Source organism: Schistocerca piceifrons, unplaced genomic scaffold, assembly GCF_021461385.2.
Source record: "Schistocerca piceifrons isolate TAMUIC-IGC-003096 unplaced genomic scaffold, iqSchPice1.1 HiC_scaffold_896, whole genome shotgun sequence".
NCBI classification, from domain to species: domain Eukaryota; kingdom Metazoa; phylum Arthropoda; class Insecta; order Orthoptera; family Acrididae; genus Schistocerca; species Schistocerca piceifrons.
Window position 1 is genome coordinate 1 of NW_025729164.1, and position 6595 is coordinate 6595.

Consider the following 6595-nt stretch of genomic DNA (forward strand, 5'->3'; position numbering starts at 1 on the left):
GGCAATGAAAGAGATAAGTAAAACAATATATTTAAACTACTATTTAAAGAATACCTCTTAAATAAAATATACTAATCAGTAAAAGTTACTCAAATAAAAAAATAGAGCTTGCCATAGAATTTCAGGGTTGTTTACAATTAAAAAATAATAGATCTCTGTCACTCTAAAAAATGTTTTCAGAGTATAACAAAAATTACTGAAAAAATGTATCTCCAAGCTTTGTGATAGAAAATATAACCTCCTTTCATCATCTTGAGCTTATTTTTTCCTTCATTGTGGGAGGATGCAAGCTGAGTTTCTCAGACAAACAAATCAGAATGCACAGAAAATCAAACAATGAAAAATTCAAGATGGAATGTAACAATTTTATGAAAAGGAAAGTTGCTACTCACCATATAGCGTAGATGCTGAGTTGCAGATAGGCACAACAAAAAGACTGTCGCAAAGAAGCTTTTGACCAGTAAGGCCTTTGTCAAAAATAGACAAAACACACACACACACACACACACACACACACACACACACACACACACACACACACACATATACACACAACCCTACAGTCTCTGACAACTGGAGTTACACACAGTGTGTGGCTTCACTTGCCAGAGACTGTAGTCATGTGTGTGCGAGTTGCATTTGTGTGTGTGTGTGTGTGTGTGTGTGTGTGTGTGTGTGTGTGTGTGTGTGTGTGTGTTGTTGACAAAGGCCTTAATGGCCAAAAGCTTTTCTTTTGTTGAAGTAAGCAGTTAATCCTCAATCCATTCCCAGAACTACTAAGATCTAACAATAAATACACACTTTAATGTGTTTGGCACATTTCAAATAAAAAGAAGGACATGTTGCTAAGCAAATATCAATCTGATTTTGTTTCAAGTACTTTAATGTACATTTTTGAACAATCGCAGAAACATTTTCTTTGGAAGACACACACACACACAGTAAGATCTTTGCATGAATAATAATGTAAATTGTTGCATACTTTCAAGAAAGTTTCACTCAATGCAATTCATTTACAAAATATAGTTCTAAATCTTTTGTAATACAGATATGAGTCTCTCTCATTTGCTCTATCGAATGTCTTATTCATCTTGAGGCAACTGACCCATGATTAGCAGCATATTTTCTTGGACTGAAAACAATAATTCACGATTAACCATAACCATAATTTTCATGACATTAACACAGAAGACAATTCTGACCAGAAGGTGCTGATGTATAGACAGCCTTACATTTCATGAATGACAATGAGTGGTTCAACAAAGAAAAAAAGAAGTGGTTCAACAAAGAAGTGCTTCAACAAAGACGTGCTTCAAAGTTGAAGTAATATGTATACTGATCATGAAAAGTTTCTAGATTGGAAAATGTATTTTAATATTATTATACCAAAAAGTACTGTACAAAGCAAATAAACAAAAAATTAATTATCTCTATTGTTCAATCCATCTAAAACTTTCACGCCTTTGTGTTTGTGGAGTATATGAAAAGTCAAGTAAGACTTTTGTCTGTATCTCTTATGACAAAATGGACATGGAAACTGCGCTTCCTTCCCACACTGTAGCCTAAGGTGTGATAGCATGTTTCTTCTGTATTGGTAAATCTTCCCACAGTTTGGACAGCCATTTGCTGTTCCATCAGATGATATCTGATATTCGGAACATGCACGTTCTTGTTGATTATCTGGTGAATTCTGTTCCGGTAGAAAACCTGGGCAAACAAGAATAAGGAATGAAACTACACATCCTCCACAAAATACATTAATGAAAGCTCAGAATAAGAAGGAATGGTACAAAATTCTCTCAGAATTAGTAGTGTATAGAGAGGTTAAGAAAAGATACTGAACAGCACATAATAGAAAATCATACTATCAGCACATGTAATCCCAAGTTCATATAAGTACTTCTTAATCCTTATACTGTTTGTCACTTAAGAATATGTCACTGACAATAGTGAGCACACCTAACTATCTCAATGCAACTGACAATGAATTAAGCCCTTTTTTGTTACCACTTTTGTATCTGCTCCAGTAAATTTTCACATTTATTTTGCTTTACAGTATAGGGAATCACTTTCAGTTCAGAAACTGTGTTCATGATTTGAAGTATGGTTTATAATGCCATCTCAATTCTTGATTACAATTCAACCCCAATTAGATGTACTTTCTGTTCCATAGATTCATAGTGAGGAAAACCTCACATTTGGAGAACATGTGATAGTTTCCTCTTCAAAGTACACAATCTCTTATCTCAGCCTCAATGCTACAATGTCAATCAACATTTTTTTGTTACACACTGTTTGTTGAGTAGACTGGTAACAGAAAAATAGGTTTTCAACATATTAAGATTTCGTGATATGCGCAATGAGATCAGCTGAGACTTCTCTGTGTGATCATCTGGAGAATGAGAACAACCTAGCTCATCCTTCGTTACACACACACACACACACACACACACACACACACACACACAAGGAAATATACTATTTCACTACAGTCTTAAGCAAAACTTATTTTTTATTTAATTTTCAGTTCTTTTAAATACACAAGCATGTAAATTTCAAAAATCTTCATATATATAGTTCTTGAAATGTGCATAACTGCAAAAAAACAGATTTAAAAACATTAAAGTTCCTAGATAATTATTCTTAAACAATGCTAATGCATACACTGCCAGGGAAATTTTCTGTGATGTAAGATAAATACATATTCAGAACCGTATATTTAAAACAAATAAATAATAAAAAGAAGTAGTACAATTGAATCAAGACTTTAAAGATATCGCATACAAAGAAGATGAGAGAGAATTAGCACTTGGGGTGAAATAAGTATATAGGTCATTCTCACTGCAGCAACATATGTGAATGAATATACACATTTTTTTCCTAACTAGGAAGAAATTATCAAATGAGCCACACAAGGTTCAGCCTTAGGTCTAATACTGACTTGTATATGTAAACACATTTCCATCTAACATGCCAATGCCAGTATTAGTGGTTTCCATAGACAATACAATTACTATATTCACTCCTATTACAAACAAGGCAACAAAATACATTTAAATACTACATTTTAAAGAATTATCAACTGACTGTTTTGCAAATGACCTACAACTTCAGTAATAATAAATGTGAGGATATTCAGTTCTGAGTATTAATTAGGAATTTTGTGTGTGGATAAGAATTTTGGGGTGTACACATTGAAAGTAAATTAACTTGATGGTAAAAATATCATGGTGCTTTTTTGTGGTGAAATAATCAAAATTCTTCAAGCCAGAAGCATTTGAGGGAGTCAGTCAAATTATTTTTGTAATTCACAAGTAAATTTGTTCCATTTTTAACCATAATTTTCTACATATCCATATAGCAGGTAAATTCTCTCAGCGACTACACAAGAGTATTTATCACACCTGTTTATAAAAAAGGCAGCAGAGCTATCAAACAAGTATCCCACACCATTAAGCTATATCCATAGCAGAATTTTATAACACATTGAGAGTTCAAAGATGATAACAAACCTAAAACAAATGATCTTGCCTATTTCCCCTAGAATGAATTCTACAACACACCAATCATGCAAATCCAACTTTTGCACTTCACAGGTGGTATTCTCAATGCAATGGATACAGATACTAAGTTGGAGTGTAAAAAAGGTCCTGAGTTTGAGTCTCAGTCTGGCACACAGTTTTAATCTGCCAGGAAGTTTCAGAAGTTTCATATCAGTGCACATTCCGCTGTAGAGTGAAAATTTTATCCTGGAGTCAGTGTTTTTGACTGTGTATCTCTCCAACATCTACCACAAAAAACATGTTAGTACAGATAGCTAGTCACATTTATTACTGGATAGAGAACTTATAGATAGGTAGAGCACAGCACATTATTCTAATTCAGTGAGTCTTCTACACATACATATAACTGCAGGAGAGTCACGGAGACTTGTAATAGGGACAGCACCATTCATGCTATATGTTAATAACTGAATGGATAATGTTAGGTTCAATCTCAAACATTTTTCTGCAGACATCATAGCTACCTGCAAAAAAATGTTATCAAATAAAAATTGTAACAATGCCATGCCAGAATCTGAGTACCAGGCAAACAGCTTATGATGTTGCAACTTCACTCGGGCTTGTACACAACCCTTCATCAAGACTCGTCTGCAAAAGGGATTTGGTTGTGCACAGTTGCATTCGCACCCTATATTGAGTAAATAGCCAGCCTAAGTACAGCAGTGAATGAATTCAAGTATTTGTCTAAATCACGATCGTTCACAAATGATTTACACTGACAACAGTTTAGAACGAAAACTTTTTATTTTACTAACTCACATCCACAAAACACACTGATGGCCACATGACACTATGTCGGCGGCTCTTAGCTGCACCGACCTTACTGCACCGACGGACCATGATCAAAAGACCATGGCCTTTGCCCCTGTCCTCTGTCCTGTGTCCGGTCAGTTAGTCAAATATATTATTTCTAAACATGGCCATCATGCTTTTACAATGTTACAATACTAAAATACATAAAACTAAATACCTTATATTGTTTTGTAGACACTCATTAGATTATTTACATATTTAAGGGCAGTCCACTTTTTGACAGTTTCACCCCTCTTCTTTTGTTTAATCACGTATTTGCCTGAAAGGTGTGGCATATGAAATACTCATTTTGCTCTACATAGATCGAAAAATGAACAGTACCTTCACAATAAAAGACAATAACTTATTACGCAGAGGTTCTCAAACATTCTTACAACTTAATTTTTATATAAAGCATGTCCTTTAATGTCCAAAATATTATCCCTGCTACTATGCTTTAAATTTGAGTTTTGAACTATTTTGAAGAGCTCTTATGTTTATGGAGTACTCCTATTTCAGTGATCAGATACCCAGCAAATCCAATGATTAGCAAGACAAGAACACCTTACATTATTAACATATGTACCAAGTTATGCACTGAGACATAGGCAATTATGTAACTAAGTAATTCAACGTGAAACTGTTATATGCTGCCTCCTCTCTTTATCAAGAAGGTGGCTCCATAAATATATTGACTTGTGCTTGCTACACCCCAACTGTTCTTCCACTGTAAACATTACCACATCCAGCAAATTAGTTATACTATTACAGTATCCCTTGTAACCTCACAATGTACACAAATCTACATGTCGTACACTTAACAAAATATAAAAATGAGGCACAAAATGGAATTCACAAAATACAAGCACAAGGTATTCATATCTCATTTATGGAAAAAAGGCTTCCATTAAATCATAAAACACTTGGTAATTGCAGTAAACCTATGAAAGAGAAAGCTTACAGTACATACTGGATTACAGCTCAAATATGTGTGATACGTATCAGATTCAGTGACTGGTAACATGAAGCAGTACAAGGAACACAACACAGACTGTCACAATTCTGCTGGAGAGTGTAACAAATATGAGATGGAAACAATTCTCACTTGCCAGACACTTAAAGAGAAACTGCTAATGTCACATGCAAATTAACTGAGAAAATTACGAGAGACAATTCTCAGCATAGAATCTAGAAATATTCTTCAGATCCTTAATCATCACTCTTGTAGAGACCACAGCATAACTGAAGAGACAAATGATTGCCAAGAATCTTATAAGCAGTCACTTTCCTGTGCTTTACCCATGAATGAAACAGAGGGTACTTAGTTCATCATGAACTTAATGTACAATACAATGAAAAGTAACCTTTAACATACTGTTACCAGGGACTTGGGAACTAAAGACATGGACTGTTGACTATTTTTGCAATCCTTGGGCAGAAACAAATCAAAAAGTTTGAATATTTGCTTATTTTTATTCCTGTCCTTTAGAAATTGTATATACATGCTGCTCAGCACAATAGCATTTTAGACAACTGTATAGGGGGTTAAAAACCAAACTCCTCCTGAACAGGCCATGAAGGCCCAACATTAATGACCAGCCATTGTGTCATCCTCAGCCCACAGGTGTCACTGGATGCGGATATGAGGGGGCATGTGGTCAGTACACCGCTCTCCCGACCGTATGTCAGTTCCCAAGACCGGAGGCACTATTTCTCAATCAAGTAGCTCCTCAGTTTACCTCACACGGGCTGAGTGCACCCTGCTTGCCAACAGTGCTTGGCAGACCAGATGGTCACCCATCCAAGTGCTAGCCCAGCCGGACAGCACTTAACTTCAGTGATCTGACGGGAACCGGTGTTACCACTGCCGCAAAACTGTTGGCTGTTAGGGGGTTAGACCAGATTTATTGCCAAGCTGTAATTCATAGATCATTTCTTCTTCATTAAAATTTATTTTGACTAATATCTTTCATTGGAGGCGCTAGTACTGGCTTTGTACTCCTATACACCTTCTCCTTTTGTTCTTCCTTCTTCCCTTCAGTGTTTTACATTTTCACCTTCTGCTGCAGCTGGGACCACTAAAGGGTGGTGCACAAAAACATGACCCCAAATACAAAAAAAATTACTAATGATGCATTAATTATTGTCTGCCGTGATCAGATATAACAACAAACAGATAAACATGTAATAATTAGATAATAAAGAAATAGATAAACTAAAATATCAGTGGGAGGAGAGAG

General features: G+C 35.4%; 1 pseudogene; it reads right to left on the reverse strand.

Moving 5' to 3' along the window:
* Nucleotides 1–6120: 6120 nt before the first annotated feature.
* On the reverse strand, nucleotides 6121–6238 carry LOC124771139 (annotated as a pseudogene).
* Nucleotides 6239–6595: the final 357 nt, after the last annotated feature.